Genomic DNA, 23,995 nt, shown 5'->3' on the forward strand with positions numbered 1-23,995 from the left:
AGTATAACAGTTTGACTACTGGAGAGTTTCCATGCACTATCCTTTGAAACAATGGGTTCTGGCCATTGTTGCAGAAAAGACAATGGACTGGATGGGCCACTGGTCTGATCCTGTATGACAACTGTTATGTTCCTAATACTGCCACAGCAACTCATGGAAGCCAGGAGAAACACTGCATTTCTGAAATGCTCACAAATATGAGCAAAAGAAAGCCCTAGCTAATGCTTAAAAAAAAAAAAGTCTAAATAAGTCTCCCCTTCTCAATAGCTGACAATAAACTACCCAACTTTGACTCAGCAGATAAATTCCAGTTTTTTATTTAGCTACTAGAATTATTTTAAAATGAAAATATTCAATAAATTTTATATATCTCATAAGCAGTTCATCTATTTCTCTAGGGTAGATAGCTCAACTGAAAGGAGGCAATTTAGGGAATGACTGCTCTTGTAGAACAAGCTGAATGACATTAGAAAACAATATTTAGAAAGCTCTATAGCCCATCTCATTATTTTTATGGGAAGAGGTTATTCTTGATGCCTCTAGGTGCTGCAATGACCTCTGGCCAAAACTCTCAGCTGCAGCCTGCTTCTGCTGCTGTAACCTTAAGCGCAATTTTTCATGACAGTGGTAAAAAGGCTGGACTCCTATATGCAGTAGTGGCTTAGCATCGGTGCTGCTGCATCTTTGTTGCTGTAATAGAGACTATATTTTCCAGTGTAGTCACATCCCAAAAGTTATCAGGCCTCATGTTTAATGCCCAACCATCAATGGAAGGGCACATAAATTGCAAATATATTTGTCAGAATGGACAATTCTATTAGCAGTAGTAGCACGATGAGAAGAGCTGTGGCTTTCCTTTGTGAAGAGCTGAGAGGGAGAATATTTATTACAACGGCTAGTAAGCCACCTATGGCAAGAACAAATTATCTGACTTTTTCCACTGGCTGCTCTTCAATCAGTGAATTGTTTACAGCTTTAACTACAAAAATTGGTAGTAATCCTTCAAGACTGATTAGAGTTTAGTTTCAGACTCGATAGGATATTATATTTGTGGATTTTTTTCTTAATCGATTACTAATTTGTTGCTGGAGGAGTAGGTGGCTCTGGGGACTGAGAGCCTTTTATATCAGGTTGTCAGGTCAAATCCAGCCTGAGATTTGTAGTGACAAAGCTGTTACTAGGCTGAGGGTCTCTGGCAGTCTTTGTGAAATGCGGTTGGTGGTCTCACTCCAATTGAGACCTGGGTGAATACAGCAAAAACATATTTGCAAAGGAAATTTTGCAATCTCTTTTGTTCACTAACAGTCTGATGAGTGAATTTCTTTATTTGCAAGAATGTTCATGAAAAGCGAAAGTGTCATGATACTTACGTAGATAATTATGTAGGAGAGCATCAGCACTGGAAGTAATCACAGACAGTTTGGGAAGCTCTTTTTACTACGTGCACAATAGATTTATGATACTAATGTTTACAGGTGATTTACAAGCAAGAGAAGGGGGCTCCTGTTTATAAAGCTTAGGTCATCTAATCAGACAACAGAACTAATACCATGTGACTTAGATGACCAATCATACAGTCAGTTTTTAAAGGCATTCAAATTGCTGGAAAGCCTGCTGGGAACATAGGCCCTTGCAAACACTACTCAGTACATTGAGTGGTGTCATCTAAGCAAAAGGACCATGAAATGAAACATCTACATTTTAATCCTTGTTTTGGGATCCCATTGTGATTTTCAGGAAGTTTCTTAATCTGTTTGAATTTCCTCATCTTGTGAGTGGACTTAAACTTCAGAAAGCTGTTAAAAATCCATAGTTAATGTCTACAGGGGTGAGTGGAAGTTTGAAAGAGCTACGTAATTGTTAAGTAAACTACATCTATAAATTATATAAATGCATCTTGCTATATCAGTTTTGTGGAATTTCTTTACAATGTATAGCATACATAAGAACATAAGAATGGCCACACTGGGTCAGACCAAAGGTCAATCTAGCCCAGTATCCTGTCTACCAACAGCAGCCAATGCCAGGTGCCCCAGAGGGAGTGAACCCAACAGGCAATGATCAAGTGACCTCTCTCCTGCCATCCATCTCCACCCTCTGACAAACAGAGGCTAGGGACACCCTTCCTTACCCATCCTGGCTAATAGCCATTAATGGACTTAACCTCCACGAATTTATCCAGTTCTCTTTTAAACACTGTTATAGTCCTAGCCTTCACAACCTCCTCAGACAAGGAGTTCCACAAGTTGACTGTGCGCTGTGAGAAGAAAAACTTCCTTTTATTTGTTTTAAACCTGCTGGCCATTAATTTCATTTGGTGGCCCCTAGTTCTTGTATTATGGGAACAAGTAAATAACTTTTCCTTATTTACTTTCTCTACATCACTCATGATTTTATATACTTCTATCATATCCCCCCTTAGGCTCCTCTTTTCCAAGCTGAAAAGTCCTAGCCTCTTTAATCTCTCCTCATATGGGACCCGTTCCAAACCTCTAATCATTTTAGTTGCCCTTCTCTGAACCTTTTCTAATGCCAGTATATCTTTTTTGAGATGAGGAACCACATCTGTACGCAGTATTCAAGATGTGGGCATACTTGGATTTATACAAGGGCAATAAGATACTCTCCATCTTATTTTCTATCCCCTTTTTAATGATTCCTAACATCCTGCTTGCTTTTTTGACCACCGCTGCACACTGCGTGGACATCTTCAGAGAACTATCCATGATGACTCCAAGATCTTTTTCCTGATTCATTGTAGCTAAATTAGCCCCCATCATATTGTATGTATAGTTGAGGTTATTTCTTCCAATGTGCATTACTTTACATTTAGCCACATTAAATTTCATTTGCCATTTTGTTGCCCAATCACTTAGTTTTGTGAGATCTTTTTGAAGTTCTTCACAGTCTGCTTTGGTCTTAACTATTTTGAGCAGTTTAGAATCATCTGCAAACTTTGCCACCTCACTTTTTACCCCTTTCTCCAGATCATTTATGAATAAGTTGAATAGGATTGGTCCTAGGACTGACCCTTGGGGGACACCACTTGTTACCCCTCTCTAGTCTGAGAATTTACCATTTATTCCTACCCTCTGTTCCCTGTCTTTTAACCAGTTCTCAATCCATGAAAGGACCTTCCCTCTTATCCCATGACAACTTAATTTATGTAAGAGCCTTTGGTGAGGGACCTTGTCAAAGGCTTTCTGGAAATCTAAGTACACTATGTCCACTGGATCCCCCTTGTCCACATGTTTGTTGACCCCTTCAAAGAACTCTAATAGACTAGTAAGACACGATTTCCCTTTACAGAAACCATGTTGACTTTTGTCCAACAATTTATGTTTTTCTATGTGTCTGACAATTTTATTCTTTATTATTGTTTCAACTAATTTGCCCGGTACTGACGTTAGACTTACCGGTCTGTAATTGCTGGGATCACCTCTAGAGCCTTTTTAAAATATTGGCGTTACATTAGCTATCTTCCAGTCATTGAGTACAGAAGCCGATTTAAAGGACAGGTTACAAATCCATAGTTAATAGTTCTGCAACTTCACATTTGAGTTCTTTCAGAACTCTTGGGTGAATGCCATCTGGTCCCGGTGACTTGTTACTGTTAAGTTCATCAATCAATTCCAAAATCTCCTTTAGTGACACCTCAATCTGTGACAATTCCTCCGATTTGTCACCTACAAAAGCCGGCTCAGGTTTGGGAATCTCCCTAACATCCTCAGCCGTGAAGACTGAAGCAAAGAATCCATTTAGTTTCTCTGCAATAACTTTATCATCTTTAAGCGCTCCTTTTGTACCTTGATCGTCCAGGGGCCTCACTGGTTGTTTCTGCTTTTTGCTTCTGATGTACTTAAAAAATATTTTGTTATTACCTTTTGAGTTTTTGGCTAGCCATTCTTCAAACTCCTCTTTGGCTTTTCTTATTACATTTTTACACTTAATTAGGCAGTGTTTATGTTCCTTTCTATTTACCTCACTAGGATTTGACTTCCACTTTTAAAAAGATGTCTTTTTATCTTTTACTGCTTCTTTTACATGGTTGTTAAGCCACGGTGGCTCTTTTTTAGTTCTTTTACTGTGTTTTTTAATTTGGGGTATACATTTATGTTGGGTCTCTATTATGATGTCTTTGAAAAGCGTCCATGCAGCTTGCAAGGATTTCACTTTAGTCACTGTATCTTTTAATTTCTGTTTAACTAACCCCCTCATTTTTGCATAGGTCCCCTTTTTGAAATTAAATGCCAGTGTTGGGCTGTTGAGAGGTTCTTCCCACCACAGGGATGTTAAATGTTATTATATTATGGTCACTATTTCCAAGCGGTCCTGTTATAGTTACCTCTTGGACCAGCTCCTGCGCTCCACTCAGGACTAAATCGAGAGTTGCCTCTCCCCTTGTGGGTTCCCGTACCAGCTGCTCCAAGAAGCAGTCATTTAAAGTATCAAGAAATTTTGTCTCTGCATTTCGTCCTGAGGTGACATGTTCCCAGTCAATATGGGGATAATTGGAATCACCCACTATTATTGAGTTCTTAATTTTGATAGCCTTTCTAATTTCCCTTAACATAGTAAAAGTCAAAATTCATCCTCAATATATGTTTGTTAATTTTTGTAGGGGTTCAATGCAAGAAGCAAATCCAACACTGTGGAACTACAGACTCAGCAGTCCTAGAACCAAGGCTGACTAGATAACAAGCAGTGAACTGAGTGGTGCACGTACTTCTGAAATATAGCATTAGAAAGGCAATCTGAATAAATCACTCAGACTCGTTCACTTTTGCATATGGCATGCATGTGCTTGACAAGGGATTTTGAAAAGCAACATTTTGTATTAAAACCAAAAAAATAAACAGATGTACAATAACTTTCACTGTAGCTCTCAAAGTGCTTTACAAATATTTCTTGAAAACATTCTCTCACTTGTTTGGAGATTGCTACAAACGTGAATGGGATTGGATTTAGACAACAGAAGTTAAGAGTGTACATATATAAATGATGTGCAACGTTTGGCATTTGAGATTTTAGTGCTGCAAATCTATAAGGTATTGTATACTGGGTAAATATTCAGACTAATGAATAACGGAGCTCTAGTTCCATTGTACAGGACATTGCATGCTGGCAGCACAAATAAGGAGAATACAAAAGAATGAACATATCAAAGGATACTCACTAAACTCCAAAACATATTTTGTATTGCCACGATTTACAGCTTTAAAAGCTGATCCTGCAACTCTTCCTCATGTATTTGAAGACAATCAATGAGACTACTCATGAGTAAGAATTAGAGCTGGTCAACATTTTCCAGTTAATTTTTTTAAAAATCAAAATTCCACATTGATAAGATTTTTTTTTGCAATTTCCCCACAAAAATAGTTTTGCCAACTATTGAGCTGTCAAAATGTTCCTAGTTTTGAAATATTGATAAACTATTGAAATTCTGAATGTTGACCAAAAAGGACTGTCATTAACAATTTTGCAATTCCTTGCCCCCCATTTATGCATGAGTAAGTGCGCCAGGACTGAACACGTGGGAAGACAAAGCTATCAGGGAGCTCTATATATTAGAGTTATGAATGTGATTAATTTCATATCAAGAAGAAGCTGTAGATGTATTAATGCCCTAGGAAAGTATTACTAGTTGAATCTGCTTTAATGCAAATGCATTTGGTAAGAGCTATTGAAGTGGATCATCACTGCTGTTCAAAGCTCCTGCGTTGCACTTGTGGGTGGAGGGCTATCAGATGAAAGCACAAGCTGATGATTATGTAAAAACACCTATTGATTATTGATGATGTTTTCCATTAATATGCAATTGATTCCTTTTCCTTCCCCCTGAGCAGTGTAGTTATATATTACTTATGAACTCTCCTCTTCTCCCCACTTCTCCCCCAAGAGTTACATTCATGAGCACACTGTTGTCATTGGCTTGCCAGGACGCCACTGAAAAGGACATGTACCTTTCAAAGGTAGTTTCCTACTTAAATGAAATGAAAGCAAATTGCATCAAAAGCTATAGACAATATCCATCAATAAGTCTCCTTTCAAGATCAAGCTTTCTGTCAGTCTCCCCTCTGATGTGTATCTACTCTGCTACTTTGACAGTATCAGCTAAAGCTTACACTTGTAGTTTAGCTCAGAGCAGAACTGGAACTGAGCCAGATAGATAAGTCCCTAAATTGAAAGATGTTAGGAGTGATGTTGGTTTGGCCCTTTATAAATATGGCTGTTAGCTATGAAAAATCAGACTGGTTCTGACCCATCTGTTATTAACAGGTTTCCTGAAAGTGTTCCCACTTTGCAAACAGAGACAATCAGCAGTACTCATGGTAAGAGCTATAATTCAAGGCCTAATAAAAACACCAAGTTGAGCAATAACATTTCTAAAAAAAGGGACACTGACTTGGAAATACTAACCAAGCAACTTATAGAATAGCAAGTCACCTGAAATAACTATTGCCACATGAGATTAGGCCTCAGTTATCTGTGGTGAGCTTTTTTTTTTTTTAATTTGTCTATCTTGAAATTTACAACTTTAGAATGAATTCGGTGATTATATCCATAATCCAACACCTATTTAATGGATACTCTTAAAACTGTAGCATTCTATACTAGTGGTCTTAAGCCCTGTATTCTTGCATATCAGAGTTATTTAGATTGCAATATTATCCAAATGGTATTAGGTGCTTTCCAAACAGTGGAAGTTGCTCTGCAGTAAAGAGCATACTCTGTAAGCACTGTAGGCTGTAGTGCTTTAGACCATTTGTGTAGAATAATGTAAGATATTTTTATATAAGAGTAAAAAGTTTATTTTATTTGGGCATTTGATAAATGACCTTTGAAGAGAAGGTTCTGAGATAAGCATAAAATAGATTATAGCAAATAGAAAATTTCCATACATAATATAGAATCTCAATAATCCCCTTAAATTTAAAAAGATCCAAACAAATCCTCAGGGAACATCCTAAGACCAGGTCCATAAGCTTGTGAGCACTGTGTGACGGGTTGGATCACAGAAACCCCATGGGAGCTGCCACCTGATGTGCCAAGACTACCTCTGCTCCTGTTTTCCATGCCAGCTCAGGACTCCAGCACCCTGTCTTGCTGAGTCAGACACTCCCGTCTGCTCCAACAAAAACCCAGGGTCTGAATTACCTGCCCCAAAGCTGCAGGTTTACCTGAAAGCAGCTCACAGAAGTGTGCTTATCTTTAGCACTCAGATGCCCAACTCCCAATGGGGTCTAAACCCAAATAAATCCATTTTACCCTGTATAAAGCTTATGCAGGGTAAACTCATAAATTGTTCGCCCTCTGTAACACTGATAGAGAGATATGCACAGTTGTTTGCTCCCCCAGGTATTAATACATACTCTGAGTTAATTAATAAGTAAAAAGTGATTTTATTAAATACAGACGGTAGGATTTAAGTGGTTCCAAGTAGTAACAGACAGAATAAAGTAAGTTGCCAAGCAAAATAAAATAAAATGCGCAAATCTATGTCTAATCAAACTGAATACAGATAATCTCACCCTCAGAGATGCTTCAGTAAGTTTTTTCCTCAGACTGGACACCTTCCAGGCCTGGGCACAATTCTTTCCCCTGGCACAGCTCTTGATCCAGCTCAGGTGGTAGCTAGGGGATTCTTCATGATGGCTCCTCTCTCTTGTTCTGTTCCACCCCTTTATATATCTTTTGCATAAGGCGGGAATCCTTTGGCTCTCTCTGGGTTTCCACCCCTCCCTCACTGGAAAAACACCAGGTTAAAGATGGATTCCAGTTCATGTGACATGATCACATGTCACTGTAAGACTTCATTACCCACTTGCCAACACACACGTATACAGGAAGACTCACAGGTAAAACACAGCTATTTGCAGACAATGGTCCTAGTTAATGGGAGTCATCAAGATTCCAAACCACCATTAATGGCCCACACTTTATATAATTACAATAGACCCTCAGAGTTATATTTCATATTTCTAGTTTCAGATACAAGAGTGGTACATTTATACAAATAGAAAGATTACACTCAGTAGATTATAAGCTTTGTAATGATACCTTACAAGAGACCTTTTGCATGAAGCATATCCCAGTTACATTATATTCACTTATTATCATATTTTTTATAAAACCATATAGACTGCACAACGTCACACACCGATCTTGCTGTGCAGGATGGCTTTTCATTTTTCTTTTTTCCTTTGCTAAAATCTGGAAGCACCAGTTCTTAGTGCAACTGAGTTGACGACCAACAGGTAAGAGTCAATGGCAGCTGAAAAAAAAAAGTCAGTTACAAGAAAGACTCAACACTATGGAGAATCTGGTTCTATAGTGCTTTAGATGCTGTAGAAAAACCCTGACTGGTCCGTATTGTGACATCCTTATTAATAAGGAATGGTCTTTTCTAGGAAAGATGAGTGTAGTTGTTCCTAGGTAGGTCTTGTGAAATTATGCATAATATTCTTCAGCTTGGAGAATGACATGATTTAGTTCTTATTTTGCCCATCAATGTTTAGATATATTAAAAAACTTAAATAAAACTCTCAATTATTCTAGGTGCACTGACAAATCAATACAATATCCAAGTTAATAGAACTCAGTAGCATTCCCTGGATTGTGGCTTTATATTTTCTTACATTAAATAAAAGGTGAATGATTGCCACTCTGCAGTGCAAATATTGATGTTACTCAGGGAAACTGACATACTTTCTGACATTCCAGCCCTGCCTTGGTTTTACTGCTTGCTCCTTCAGACATGACTGAGATACATCCATACTAGCACTTTAATATTGTTAGTAGGTGGATCATTTTGTTATTGTATTGCACTTTATATGTTGAAATAGTCATAGCAAAGCTTTATTCTTCAGAACAATTATGATCATGGTACAGATGACAGGTCATGAAAAAGATAAAATATGATTTGTATGGCTTTTTGAAAGATTATGCAAATACAATTCATATGCTCTGATGAGTGACAAACCATATGCATATGCAACATGATTGAATTTGCAGCTGTAGGAAACAACATTTTATTAGGACTGTTAGAGAACTATCCATTAAAACTGTTTGTTGATAGAAAAAAAAGGATTTTTGACTCATTTTCATAAAATGTCTGCTTCCAATAGAAAAATTGGATTTTTTGTTGAAAAACAAAACGCCTAAAAACATCAGTTTTCAGCCAGAAGCCTTGTGGTTTGCTTTTATCCTTGTTTGTTTTTAGTATGTTTGACAAAGTCAAAATTTCCCCATGGGAAATTTCTATAAAACATTTCTCCCCCCCTTTGTGTTGATCATTTTGCACTGAGTTGAACTTAGTATATTTATAGAATTTACTTTGTTCATTTACTGTAGATCAGAAGAAGAACAGAGTAATTTAGGAAGTTAACTGTATTGTTCTAATTTCGCCTGGCTTATTAGTCTAGGACTATCTCAGAGACAATTTAGATATAAAGCACCCCATTTTAGGAGTCTAACTTCAGGTACTCTTTTCGAAAATGGTGACTTACATGATATGTAACCATTAAAATCAATGGATTTTGAATCACTTTGAAGAGTGTACTGTACCTTCAGTGTACAGTATTGTTTTTCCTATTATGACAGCAAGATAGATACTGGGCCAAACCCTGTGGCCTCTACTTTGTCCACTGGCTTTAAAGAGATTTGCCTGTGACTCTGGGGCTGTAGGATTGAGCCCCATATTTGTGCATTTAGTAAGAAGAAGGGTTGAGAGAGGGACTATATTCTATCAAAATATTAAGCAAAACATCTGGCATGGCACAGCACACATTTGCAAGGTGGCTCAGCAGTGCCAGGAATAGGCTTTAAATATGCTGACACAATACTGTTGGATTTGTGACTTGCTAAGCAGTTAGTTAGCCCTGAGCTGATACAGGGAAGGAGTGTGGCTGAGCAGAAAAGCATGGACAAGGAGTGTTTGCATAGTGCACAGTCAGTAATAAGAGTACGAGGGGAATCAATCCTGCATCCACCTAGTCAAATGGCAAATGGACACTGAGGTCCAGTTCTTTAGCTAGAGCCAATACTCCCTTCTCTTTTCCAGATTCTGAGTCACCGTGGATCTGCCTGGAATTGGACAGGCACAAGTGAAACAATCTTCTGTATTGTCAAGCTGGTTCAAGCAACAGAAGTGTTGGCTGTCTCCCACCTCCCACCCTTTTTCTAAAAAGTTTGTAATACCATTGGGACACATTCTGCTTTTGGTTATGCCCCTATCACACCACACAGTTGTAGGAAAAGACCCTACTAATGTTCAATGTGCTGCTGTTTTCCTGAATCTTATACTGCAGTGCACAAGGCTCAGGCTACATCTACACTACGGGGGGGGGGTCGATTTAAGATACGCAAATTCAGCTACGTGAATAGCGTAGCTGAATTCGACGTATCGCAGCCGACTTACCCCGCTGTAGGGACGGCGGCAAAATCGACCTCTGCGGCTTCCCGTCAACGGCGCTTACTCCCCGATGGGACGCGATAAATCGATCCCCAAGAGGTCGATTTCTACCCGCCGATTCAGGCGGGTAGTGTAGACCCAGCCTCAGATATTAAAGCAGGGTAGATAGGATAGCATTAGTTGCAGAGCTTTGCCATGGCTTGTTTTTGTGTTGCAAACACAGTAAATTGCTTTGGGTCTGATACATCAGGGTGGATAAAGCTGTACACAATTTGACAAATAGTTTTTCAATTGTAATTATATAACACAACTAGTGTGTTTTTTGTTGGACAGCACCCTAATGACATTGGATATGGAGGCAGTGACAGCAGCAGGAGCAGGTGGTAGAATAGCATGGTTCTTGAAGTACTGGTTGATGTAAAAAGAAACAGGATTAAGAATCCATAGAAATGGGCCTAACAAATTGCCTCTAGGGTAACAGACTTAGTCTTTAATGATCAAGTCTTTCCTTCACAGCTTTCAAGTGTGGGCATAGATGGGGTAACTGAAATAGAAAGATGTTAGATGAATTGCCCATGGTCTATCATGAGCAAGTAAGGATCAAAGCTAAGAATGGGATCTTGGTCTCTTAACTTTCCATCCTTTATCACCAGGCACTGTTGCTTCCCCTTCAGTCTTTGGGATGTTTATAACAAGTAGTTGATAAATCTTTCTTTGATCACCCCCATTCTCCTTCCGGTTTACAGTTCCTTGGATGCTTTGAAAAGACAAACTAGTGATGAGTGTAACCCAGAAGGTCCAGGAGTTTGATTTTAATATGTACCCCAAAGCTCAATAACACGCACATTTCATGAACTTCCAAAATCAGGTAGAAATGTTTCCAAAACAAGCTCTACCAATGTATTTTGGTATTTCAGGGTTTTGGTCACAAGAAAAAGCATCTCAATACTTGGTCCTAGTGCCAGTCAACATTTTTCAAAATTTCAATAAAATTGTTGAAATTTTGTCAAAGTGTAATTTATAGAAGTGTTATGACTTTTTACCCAGCTCTACCTGGGTCTTATAAAGAGGCTGTTTTTCAATGTCAAGGCACTTTAAAAGCATTAATTAGTCCTCACGTCATCCTGAGAGATAGATACCATTTTCCCCATTTCGCAGTTCAGATGGGGAAACCATGGCACAGAGGCTAAGTAATTTGTCCATAGTACAGAGCCCAAAGTCAAAGCCAGGAGTAGAACTCAAATTTCTGGCTCCTAGTCCGGCACTCAGAGCATTAAACCACATTAAAAAATGAAAAGTGGTGAAAAATATTAACCAAGCTTTATTCAACCCCAACAGTTTATGTTCAGATTTGGTTTGGTTTGGGGTCTTTATTTTATCTCCTTTTCTACTTGCTCATCCTCTTTCTTTGGATGGAGGTAGGTGGCAGGAAACTACATTCCAGCGTGCTTTATCCTAAGCAAAACATTCAGGAGTACTGACTTGTAGTGCTCAGTCCATGCACTTCTAACTCTCAGTCTGACAATATCACTAAACTCTGGCTCACCTCTTGTATCTCAAAATAAAGCCCCATTCAACCACAGCTCAGCATTGTGTTCTATCTCCTTTTGAACGGCACCCCGGGGGTGGGGGCGGGGAGAGAATCCTCGCTCCACAGAAGTCAATTCCCATTGATTTCATCGGGGGTGGGATTTCATCCTTTCTGTTTGGCAGCTCTATTGAGTCCTGTTTCCAAAAGTTTGAATTTAATTGCTGGTGTGTTTTTGAAGCATTTAAGCTCACAGTGAAGAGTGAATCTACTAAGATCAAGAGGTAGCTTGGCAGGGCTGACAAGAACTTGCTTTAGGGTTTACAACATGATCTAAGGGCTTGACCCAAAACCCACTGAAGTCAGTGGTGCAATTCCAACTGATTCCAATGGGCTTTTGCATCAAGTCCTTGTTGGAGAAGACTATCACAGTTGGATTTCATCATCCCCATGTCTTACTACTATAATGGACCTTTTCCAGTCCCACAAAATGAAGCCATCATTTATATTATCTTGAATAATATAATTGGATAATGTGTTTTGGTCAAGGATCAAGTCATATTTTGATAAAGGATGTCATGTGTTTCCTTTTTCAAACACACTCTAAGGTCAGAGTTTATATTTAAAAATAAGCAAACTATGTTACCCTGGAATAACACAAAGACATTTTAACTTTATTTTTGGGAGGATCACAAACCCACACTAAATGCTGCACAAAAACAAGATCAGATTTTCCCGAAAGCTCAGCGAGAGAGAGAGAGAGAGAGAGAGAGAGAGAGTACGCCTGACAACTCATTGAAGAGAAGTCACATCTGAACACCACTTTAACAAAGCAGTTCCATGCTGAGAGCCAGATTCACCATTCGCACAAGCCCTAGCAGTGGGCCCCCAGTACCAGACAGTCTTGCTGGAAGAGGGGTTGTGGCAGTTTCACTGCATTGGGGGGGGGGGTGTCCCAGCACAGCCCCAAAAGTGAGCAGACTACTGCAGTGCAATTGGAGCAGTGCACTCCATGTGTAACCTTTCCCAAAAGGGCATTATCCCTTATGGAAAAACCCTATACAATTGTCACGGACTCACAGATCATGCCCACTCTTGGCCCCGTGCGGTCCGTGGGGCGTGCCCCTTTTAGTGAGACAGCCCTTCTCGGGGGTTCACTCTCTCTCGGGGCCAGGCTCCTCCACCTCCTGGAGCCGCACCTCTCTGAGCCTTAGCACGTCTGTCTCTGCCGTGGGCTCCCTCAGGGAGTCCACTCGCTCTGGACCCCCGGGGCCTCCACCCCCGAAGGGGTTGATGCCACCCTGTTCTCTGGACTGGAGTGACTCTCAGCCAGCATAAAACAGGAGGATTTATTGAGAGTTGAACACAGCACAGGAAACTCTCAGGGCCTCAGGCCTGGCTTCCCTCAGCCCAGCACATCCCAGTCTCTCTGCATCCAGGTGGGCTCTGCCTGCACCCCCTCTCCAGCCCAGAGCCCCCTTGCTTCCCAGCTGGGCATCTGAGATCACCGGGCCCAGGCCCTGCCTCTATCCATTGTCTTCTCTTCAGGTAAACAGGGTCGTAAACCGGGGCCTCCTCTCCTTGCTTCTGTCCTCTGGCTGGAACTGGCTGGTTAGGTCACTGGGTCCTCACTCTGCAGCCCATTGTCCACCCACTGGCCAGAACCGGCTGCGTCTCCTCAGCTGGGCCTCCGGGTCGTCAGGTCACCGGTCGCTGAGGTGTCCATCCTCCAGGCCATCGGCTGGGTCCCCAAGTCCTCTCTCCGGTTCTCTGCAAAACAAACTCCCTCTCCCCTCACCTCGTTAAACCAGTAACACCCAGGGAAACTGAGTCCCAGCCCCTCCGCATGCAAACCATTGACAACTCCACAGAAAACAAGAAAACCCCCCACTTCGTCACAACAATTCTTTAACATGATTTAAAAAACAAGCCCCATACCCCTTTAGAAAGGAACTTATTCTCTATTAAATTCTAGGCTATCCTAGAGTAATTTATCAGGAATGTTCTCAAAATTCCATAAATTCATATTGGTGTAATCAGTCTATGTAAGACTTTGATAGGGGATGGCAGTCTCTGGTGTAGACGGAAGCTGCCCTCCCAGCAGACATTTCTCCCCACCCACTTCTGCACTGAGGAGGGTGGCAGTGGACACTTCCTCTGGTGATTCCTCCCTAGGGAGCTGGTGCCGGGAGGTAGAATCTGAACCTCCCTGGACTAGCAGGGGTAGATAGAGTCCCAAGCCCATGAGAGACTCAGACTATTGATTCTCTAGTGTACCATAAAGCAAAAACAGCATGAGAGGGAAGATAGGAATACTCACCATCTGTCTAAAGGGCTTTGCAGAAGGGACAAACAAATGAGCACTTTTGCCACCTTCAGGTAATGAAAAGAGGGAGAGAAGGAGCCACTGTTCAGCAGTGGAACAGAAGCTAATTTAATTATTTCTGTTTTCGAAAGAAGCTGAGTTTTGCGGTGGATGCAATGATTATATTGAGTGTAAAAGGTTTCAATCATTATTTCTGGGGAGATAAGGCAGGACTAATGCTTTTTATGCTGTGAGCATTGAGAGTTAACAGTAGTAGTAGGAGATCAAATAGAGGATTTAAAGAGATGAGGTCCCAAGGAAGATGGGTGAACATAAGATGCTTATAGACGAAATAGGATTCATTTTAAAGCCAGAGGAAGTGACAGCAGAGAGGCAGAGGGGCAGCTGTGAATGTTACAGGGGAAGTGGATTAGACACATTGCACAGGAAAGCGTATTTAAAATTGAAAGATGGTGAGTCAACTTTTGATCTTAGTTAAACTGGTGTCAACTAGAAGCACCTCCAATATCATTGGAGTTATTCCATATTTACACTAGTGTAACTGAGATCAGAACATGGTCCAAAAAATAGACTAACATATCAAGGGTGGGATCAAAATAAAGGGACAGATTTTTGACAGGTGTAAATCAACATAGCTCCATTGGTGATTTACACCAGTAAGAATCTGGCTCAAAGACTCAGCTCCCACAGAAGTCATTTGGAGTCTTTCCATTGATTTCAGTGAAAGGTGGATTGGGCAAATAGAAACAATTCAGGCCCCACTAAGGCTTCACTTGAAGCTAAACTGTGATTGAGTTCAAAGGAGGTCTTACTGGGCCCCTAATGTAGTAGCTATCTGATAAGGAGTGTACAATATCTAGGTTCATACTTAACTCATGTATATGTACAATACACACTATTATTTCCTTCAAATATATATGGGGGGGAAATGGAAGCTGAATCATATCTGTAGCTGTAGGAAGATATTAGGATAGAACAACTGACATTGAGGCTAAATTAAGACATTATTTGCACCTGACCTAAACGTGAACTGAGCTCAAAATAAACCTCAAGTTATCCAAACATTTTGGACCTTCACTGATTTCCCAATTTCACTTGACTCAGTGCTGGCATTTTCTCCTAACAACTCCTCAGTAGCAATTGATAGGTGACCTTTCTTCTCATGTCCAACAAACTCAAATGTTGAGATCAAGAAATAAACTAGGATGCTTGTTACTAGAGAACTCATTTCTGGGAGTATTTTCCCTTTAGTGCCTATTATATCAGCAGCAAGCTACAAAGCTGCAGAAAAGGACCTGGGGATTACAGTGGATGAAAAGCTGGATATGAGTCAGCACTGTGCCCTTATTGCCAAGAAGGCCAAAGGCATATTGGGCTGTATTAGTAGGAGCATTGCCAGCAGATCGAGGGAAGTGATTATTCCCCTCTATTCGGCACTGGTGAGGCCACACCTGGAGTATTGCATCCAGTTTTAGTCACCCCACTACAGAAGGGATGTGGACAAATTGGAGAGAGTCCAGTGGAGGGAACGAAAATTATTAGGGGGCTGGGGCACATGACTTACAAGGAGAGGCTGAGGGAACTGGAGTTATTTAGTCTGCAGAAGAGAAGAGTGAGGGGGGATTTGATAGCAGCCTTCAACTACCTGAAGAGGGGTTCCAAAGAGGATGGAGCTAGGCTGTTCTCAGTGGTGGTAGATGACAGAACAAGAAGCAACGGTCTCAAGTTGCAGTGGGGAATGTCTAGGTTGGATATTAGGAAACTATTTCACTAGGAGGGTGGTGAAGTACTGGAATGGGTTATCTATTCTAGGGAGGTGGTGGAATCTCCATCCTTAGAGGTTTTTAAGGCCTGGCTTGACAAAGCCCTGGCTGGGATGATTTAGTTGGTCCTGCTTTGCTTTGAGCAGAGGATTGGACTAGATGACCTCCTGAGGTCTCTTCCAACCCTGATATTCTATGATTCTAAGCTTCAGGCAATGATCTGTTTGCATAGCCATTATAATTTATGTTACTCAGACTTTGTGCACACAATAAAAAAAGTAGATTATATCCTATTAAGTTTTGCGAGCCTATTTGCATAAAATTGCACAAAGACAATTAGGAATTAGCTAGGAAGCACTTAGATATCACAATGCTGGGTGCTTTGAAAAAACCTTAAGATTGTTGACTCACGTCAGAAATGATGAGTATGTGTTCAAGTGTCCAAGATAAAGCACGCCGCCTTTATGTTTCCACTCCCAGGTGTACGTCAAATAAGATGTTGAAAATATGTAGTATTGGACAGGAAGCCTTCAGGAAACAGCAGTGGCTTATATCAGTGTTGCATGTTGATTTATCCACATGATTCTCTCAAACTCCTCTTGCAGATAGTGCTGCTTGGATGCAGCCCCAGAGTAATATATATAACTGCTTTCATATGGACAATCTGATCCCATTGTACCTCTCCAGTACAGTCTCCCCAGCATGTCTTGGGCAGACAGGGAATCCAGTGTGCACCTGGGGTTGTGTTTCAAATACTCTCCCACGTGGCTCCACTTAGGGTATGTCTATACCCTAGAAGTGCTACAAGTTGCAATGCTGCAGCTATGCCACAGTACACTGTAGTGTAGACACTTACTACAGTGACAGGAGGTGTTTCCCGCTGCTGTAGTAAATCCACTCCTTGGAGAGATGGCTCCTAGGTTGACAAGAGTTCTTCCACTTACTCCCACTGTAGATGGAGGTAGGTAAAGTCACCCTAACTATGTTGTATCTGGATGTGAAATTTTTCACAACCCTGAATAACATAGCTATTTCAACCTAAGTTTTAAATGTAGACCAGGCCCTCAGGTGCCATCTACTTTCTTAATGCATGTTGTAGGATATGCTATGAGAGCACCCCCTTAAAAATGCATGTAAAAAAAATCTCAGTTAGCTTGCTTTGTCAATAGTACACAAACACTGTGACACAAAGTAAGAGAAAATTAGAGATGGGACCCTCAGAAAAAATACTGGCATTTTAATACCTTGATGTTTGAGGGTGTTCAACTCTAGGGTTAAAGTTTGGTATATATATAGAGGCAGAGCCTAGCTCAGGTTCAGAGGGAGCCAGGCTATTGGTTTTTCCAAAGTTTTGAAAAGTTTTTCAAAATATTTTCCTGTTTTTTCAAACCACCTTTAGTTTTCACAATAGATCAACTATTGGCCTTCAAAAACCTGACTTCTACATCAGATGTGGACATTTGCTTCAACAATATATTCACAATGGAATTTTCTAGCATAAAACAAAATGTGGTTTAAGGATTTTATGGAAACTATCAGTGCCAAGGAATCAATTCTTGAGTAGCCATTGTACAGAATAACAGCTCCGTTACATGAATGCACTATGAACAATGAGCTATTGTCACATTTACCATTCTCCTTTTCACATGCCCATCTGGCTCATTGGCAATATACCTGGTTACACAAAGCTTAGGAAAATGCTTTGAGCAGACCTTGAGCTAAATGGGTGTTCCATATGTATCCTAGTGTATCAGTTAGACAAGGAAACAGGTTTGGATAAAATAAAAAGGTCTGAACCTTTGTCCCATATTTGTCTCAGAATGGAATTGAATCTTTTCAGAAGCTAGATTAGCCTTTTAAAAATCAATCCTGGCCCTATTGAAGTTGAGGGGAGTTTTGCTATTGACTTCAGTGTGTGTGTGTGGGAGGGGGTGGGGGTGGAGAGCGGTGTTAGGATTTCACTAGTCTAGCTAGACCACAAGGGGATGTGACAGGACATGGAGAAAAACAATTCTTACTGTTGTTCCATCATGAGTGGGAGGAGGAACTACTGGAATTCTCACCAGAAAGCTGATGTGCATGTAATTTCCAGCCTCAAGATTGGTTCAGGAAAGCACCCAAAACTATCTAACTTCCAAACCTGCAGGGCTAGATGGTACTTCTTAGGCACAGCTGAGAGAAAGGGTGGGTACAAAGTTGTACTGCCTCATATGGAACACATGGGAGTGTGCCCCCTACTCAATCCTTTTATAGCGGTGGTTCTCATACTTTGGTACTGGTGACTCCTCTCACACAGCAAGCCTCTGAGTGTGACCGCCCTTATAAATTAAAAACACTTTTTAATATATTTAACACCATTATAAATGCTGGAGGCAAAGCGGGGTTTGGGTGGAGGCTGAATTCCTATCAAGTAAGACTGGCAGTATTTTAAACTTACTTTGTAAGTGACTATCTAAAGTACAAGAAAGTAGGGAATCAAGCCCACAGTGTTCAGAAGCCCTGTGCACTTCTCCTTTCCGCCACGTGTCAGCAAAAAGAACAAACATTTGCTTTACGGGGACATATCAAACACCCCAAACTGAAAAATGTGAATAATTTTCTAAAAAGGAGCAGATTGAAGACTTGTCAGAAATCCCTATTTTGTTGGCAGGTGTTTGTAAATATATATAGGGAAAGAATAAATCCTGCAGACAACTTTTTCTAACAAAGGCATTCTGTAAATGGACACTGATATAAGATATTTTTAGTTCCCCCATCCCACGTTCTGCTGTAGTCTCTTGACCAACAAAGGATTTTTATTCTCCAGCTGATCATCATTCGTGGGCCTATGCTGGAAGCTTGACTCAAAACCCATTCAGGATTTCAGGGGATGGGAGAAGGTTGTAGAGTCTGCATCTGAGCTGACATTTCCCCTCTCCTTTCTTCTCCCATGATCCAGTTTCTTAGTGGTTTCAAAACTGGAATGGGCCTATCTTCTAGTGTCAGTTCAGATGCAGCCAAAATCTGGCAAGAACATGTCAAGAAATGCAATTCTACTACTCAGCCTCAGTGGCTCTAATGAGAAAGCAATGAAATCTCTCAAACCTGTTTAAATGCCCCCCCACCCCAATCTAGCCCTGATTATCCTAATGGTCAGGCTCAAGGCCTAAGTCTAATAGAGATCTAATTATGGACTCTATTTGGCTTTCCTTTGGGAAGGCCAGAGCCCCATGGGGTACTAGGAAGAAAGTGCTGGGGCTGGGATTGAAATTTTGACTGAATCCTGCATGAGTGTAAATGGAGGGAGGGGAAGGAATGTCCCTTGTGCCATTACCTACCCTTCTCGTGCACCTGTGCAGTGGCTGAGCTCAGTCTGGACCCAGTTGCACATACTTTGGTACTACTTTGTTCTTTAGATTAAGAGTAAAGACAGAGGAAGGATCCCCTATACAGTATTATGAGCACTGCAGCTTTCTGTCAGTGTAGATCAGGGGTCGGCAACGTTTGGCACGCGGCTCGCCAGGGTAAGCACCCTGGCGGGCCGGGCCAGTTTATTTACCTGCTGACGCGGCAGGTTTGGCTGATCACGGCCCCCACTCGCCGCAGTTTTCCGTCCCGGGCCAATGGGGGCAGCGGGAAGCCGCGGCCAGCACATCCGTCACCCGCGCCACTTCCCGCCGCCCCCATTGGCCCCGGACAGCGAACCGCGGTGAGTGGGGGCCATGATCGGTCGAACCTGCCACGTCAGCAGGTAAATAAACTGGCCTGGCCCGCTAGGGTGCTTACCCTGGCGAGCCGCGTGCCAAACATTGCCGAACCCTGGTGTAGATGAATTTCATTTGAAGATGGCATCAGAGTGCAGGTTTAGTGTATGATATTCCATGTTTGTCCAGCTAGTAACAGCCCACTTGTTTCTAAGAAGATGATTTTTTGCATGTGTCATTTTTCACTGTAAGTAGGGAAAAGTGTCATTTCCTCAGGCTATATGTAGTCCAATCCATTCTGTTTTTATGGCCCATCCTTAATTCCCACTATCACACAATGGTACACTGCCAATTGCAGGCCAAAGAAGAAGAGATGAACACCAAATGCTACTCAGTTAATGATGAAAACAGGCCAAAGCTATTAGACAAGATAAATTGCACATGAATAAAGCTTAATGAGTTGCAGTCAAAGATAAGCTCTTTCTTATCATCCAGAGGTATCAGAGAAATTACTGATCCCTCTCCCCCCCAGTAATGAAAGATTGATCTGGTAACATTATCCTTAACATGCTACTGCAATAGTGAGATTTGTCAGCAATGCATAGTCCTCAATAACTGAAAGAGACATTAACAATAAATTATAAAGATGTTGCAGTAATGTAGTACCGGGCACTCATTAAAATTATAATTGAAAGAGCACTTCATTGAGCAGGATTATGTTTCAAAAAGAGAAAGGGTGAGTGCTATTGCCTGAAGTCTAATCAAATGTGCCTAATTAAGATCTTCAACTTAATAACGCCATTATGCATTACAAATTTTGATCAAATTGGTTTGATTTGTTCTGAGGACAGATGCTGTTTACAGATGAGGAAGCAGATTGTCAGAGCAGTGCTGTTGGAGCTAGCATGAGCTGTGAATTATCACAGTGCAAAGTTTCTAAATGAGTAAACTTTTGAATATAGGACAGCTGGGCTAGAAAAAGATTTTCCCCCTAACATCCAGAGAAGTTGAAGGATTATTTCTTGAAGCCTTCCCTGTGTTGATAGTCCTGTATACGAAGTGCCTTGGGTTCAGATTCATGGGTGCTGCTTCCCACAGCTCCCATTGGCCTGGAGTAGCGAACCGCGGCCAGTGGGAGCCGCGATCAGCTGGACCTGTGGACGCGGCAGGTACACACACCGGCCCGGCCTGCCAGGGGCTTTCCCTAAACAAGCGGCGCCCCAAGTTTGGGAAACACTGCTCTGCTTGGTACAGCACTTGGACCAAGGAACAGTAAATATGGCTTTAAGCCACCTTTGCACTCCCTGCATTCTTGGGCTGCCCAGGTGCCAGTTCATCAGTGCAGTATAGAGCAACCTCAGGATTGCTCTAAGTTTTGCTCGACTGAGAACCTCCAACAGGGCATTTTGGCAACCAAGAATAGCCAGCGTACAGTAGCACTCAGGCCATGCCTGCTCTCTGCAGCCATGTCCCCGGCACATTGTGGCTATAGACCAGTGTAAAATTTCTGTCCCATCCAGGGAAACCCTTATGCTGCTGGCATTCCCCAGGGGCTGAGGCAAGGCTATGAATCAAGCCCCTTATCTCTAAAACCCTCACTAACCCATTAAAATAGAATACTCTCATATTCATTTCCTAAAAATGAGCCTCATGCTTCCTTCTGCATGTGTGGCATAGAAAGGATTGAAAGAAGGAGGAATGGTATTAAGGGTCCAGAAGAGCCTAGTCCATATGGCATGCTGCCTTCTCCCCCGATCCTGAGAACACCCCCTCTACATGAGCACAGGGAGAGGCCCTAATCATTTTGCTGCCCATTTCTGCCCCCTTCCTCTCCACTGAGCAGCCAAGCAAACAAAACAAAATGCCCAGACAGCTAATCAGTAGAGCAAAACCAGACAGCCCATCAGAGGGAAGGGGAAAAGCTGGGTGGCACAGCGGTACCACATACCCAGGGCGACCACCTTGCTCGCCTGCCCCTAGAACCAGCCATGATGAGCGCAGTACAGATGTATGTGCTACTAGGGCTGCTCCGGCAGGACTTCCATCCATCTGTCAGGGTAAACTAGACTAGCACCTCCTTTTTACTTTCAGCCTTGTTATGAAGGGAAAGGCTTATCCTAAGAGAAATGTCCTTTTCTGGTTCTTGGTTGCTTGTCCTTATAAATACACAGACTGGAGGATTGCTGGCAATTTAATTTTCCTCTTTCCTTATTTCTTTAAGAGCTTTTTCTCATTGATTTTTCAGACAAACAAAAGGCAAGCGCAGGCCAGCTGTCTTCATGCCATGCTCTGGCAACTTAAAGTTTATGTTTGTCAGCACCATTTTTAGATGACTGTACACCCTCAACAACTGGAGATGTTTGGTAGCCCGCAGCCTCCCCATTTAATCCCCCAACACCACAACAAGCCGTTTGTGTACATGTGGTATGTACCACACTAAGGCTGTTCTTATGAAGAACAGGCAATTTGGCAGTAAAGATTTAAGTCTTAGGGTAGGGTTTCTGGCTTTAGTTCTCTACAAAGGCTTTTACCTAAAATTCTGGGAGCTAGAAATGAATTTGAATGGCAAATATTAAACCCGGCTTAATTGACTGTGATAGCATTTTTAACGGTCCAGGCATGTTTCACAACCACAGCAGAAACATTTTGCTGACTAGCTCATCATTTTCAAGCACTTCATCTCAAACTCAGCACGGTTTATCTCCATTTAGCTCAGATTGTTTCCCCCAGTTCCATCTGTGGAGATAACAAAATTAAAGTCAAATTACAAATAGTGTTAGAGATGGAGAAACCAATGTGAGTTCATTTTACAAAAGGTGGCAAGCCATTTTGACAAACTATTAGGATTTTTATGTTGAGAGAAAAATCCATTATCTCTTAGATCTGATTCTCTGATAGCAAGTGGGATTTGGTTATTGATGTGAGTTTTAGAGATGCAGTGACATTTCATAAATCTATTCACTGAAGAAGTATCCTGTTTTTAAAAAGCTGAATTTCCATTAGTCCTGTGGTCTTCCACATCATGCCAGATGGGAAAGATGGCTCAGAACATTCTGAGAGTGTTTGCTATACAAGCCTGGTCATTTTTCTTTGAGGGAGGTGTGTGTTGATCCTCTTCCTATTTGGCTAAGTTTCCCCCTTTATATTTAACTGTGTCCTGGTGTTTGTCTGTTACAGGTATTTGAGCAGAGAAAACTCAGGGATGATAGTTCCCCAGCTGGACAGCACAGAGGTAATTTCAGCATGAATCTCCCTCCCCCATTCAGTATGGAGATGGTTCTGCTCCCTATGCAGCACTGTCCCTCTGGCCTACACCCTGCTGAAGTCTCTCCACAAGACTGGGGGCAGACCAGAGGTATGCCTCCACTACCTGGAACTCCCATCCCTATGAGGAATGTGGCAGAAAGATGGTGTGACTTTACACCTTTAGCTTTTCTGCAGCCCCAGCTGCTCAGAGCTTGGGAATCCATGTTGAAGGATGGTTGTCCAGTAGATAGCAACCATCTCATTCTCCCTGGCAGTGCAGTTCCAATGAAGTCATGCTACAAGGAGAAGTGGCCCTAGAACCACTCTGGTGGTATAGGCCTTCTACAAACACCCTGAGACCTGTGGGTTTTGGGGGCAGAACCACAGCTCATTTCTCAGGGAGGAGGATGTTAAACTCCACCCTCAAAGGAATGAAGAATTTCCTCCAAATCAAGGTAATCCTGGTGAAGTTCTCTTCCTCAGGACCCCTTTCTAATGGGTATTTCTGCAGGGGTTGGAGGTAAGGGGGCACAGTGAGCACCAATATTAACATTTCTTATTATTTGACTTTTCCCCCATTGTTATCAAGACATGGGATCAGCTTTTCAGTCCCCCTAAATTCAGGAAAAGGACTTTGTCACTCAGCACTACTCCATGGAAAGGGAGGGCTTTGCCTTCCTGATTCCGTAATCCCTTGCTTGCAGTTCTTCATGGAACCATCATTTGATTCTGGATATACTAAGCACATTGAGCTATGCTAAAAGAATGCATTTTACCAGACATACCGGGCATATTATTCACCAATGAGAAACTTAAGCTGAAGATCTTGCCTGATTTTGAAGTGTTTTGTAAAGCTCAGAAATAACATTACATAGAGTCATCTAACTAAACTACTGGGAAAAGTGCTAAGAATAATAATATCACTGCTTGATTTTTAAAATTAAAATATTCCAATGAAAATCCTATTGTGCTCTAATTCTGTAGTCTTTATTTAGGCAAAGGTCCCAGTGCCATCAGTGGGAGCTTTGCCTGAGT

Source organism: Chrysemys picta, chromosome 8 (assembly GCF_011386835.1).
Source record: "Chrysemys picta bellii isolate R12L10 chromosome 8, ASM1138683v2, whole genome shotgun sequence".
Lineage (NCBI taxonomy): Eukaryota > Metazoa > Chordata > Testudines > Emydidae > Chrysemys > Chrysemys picta.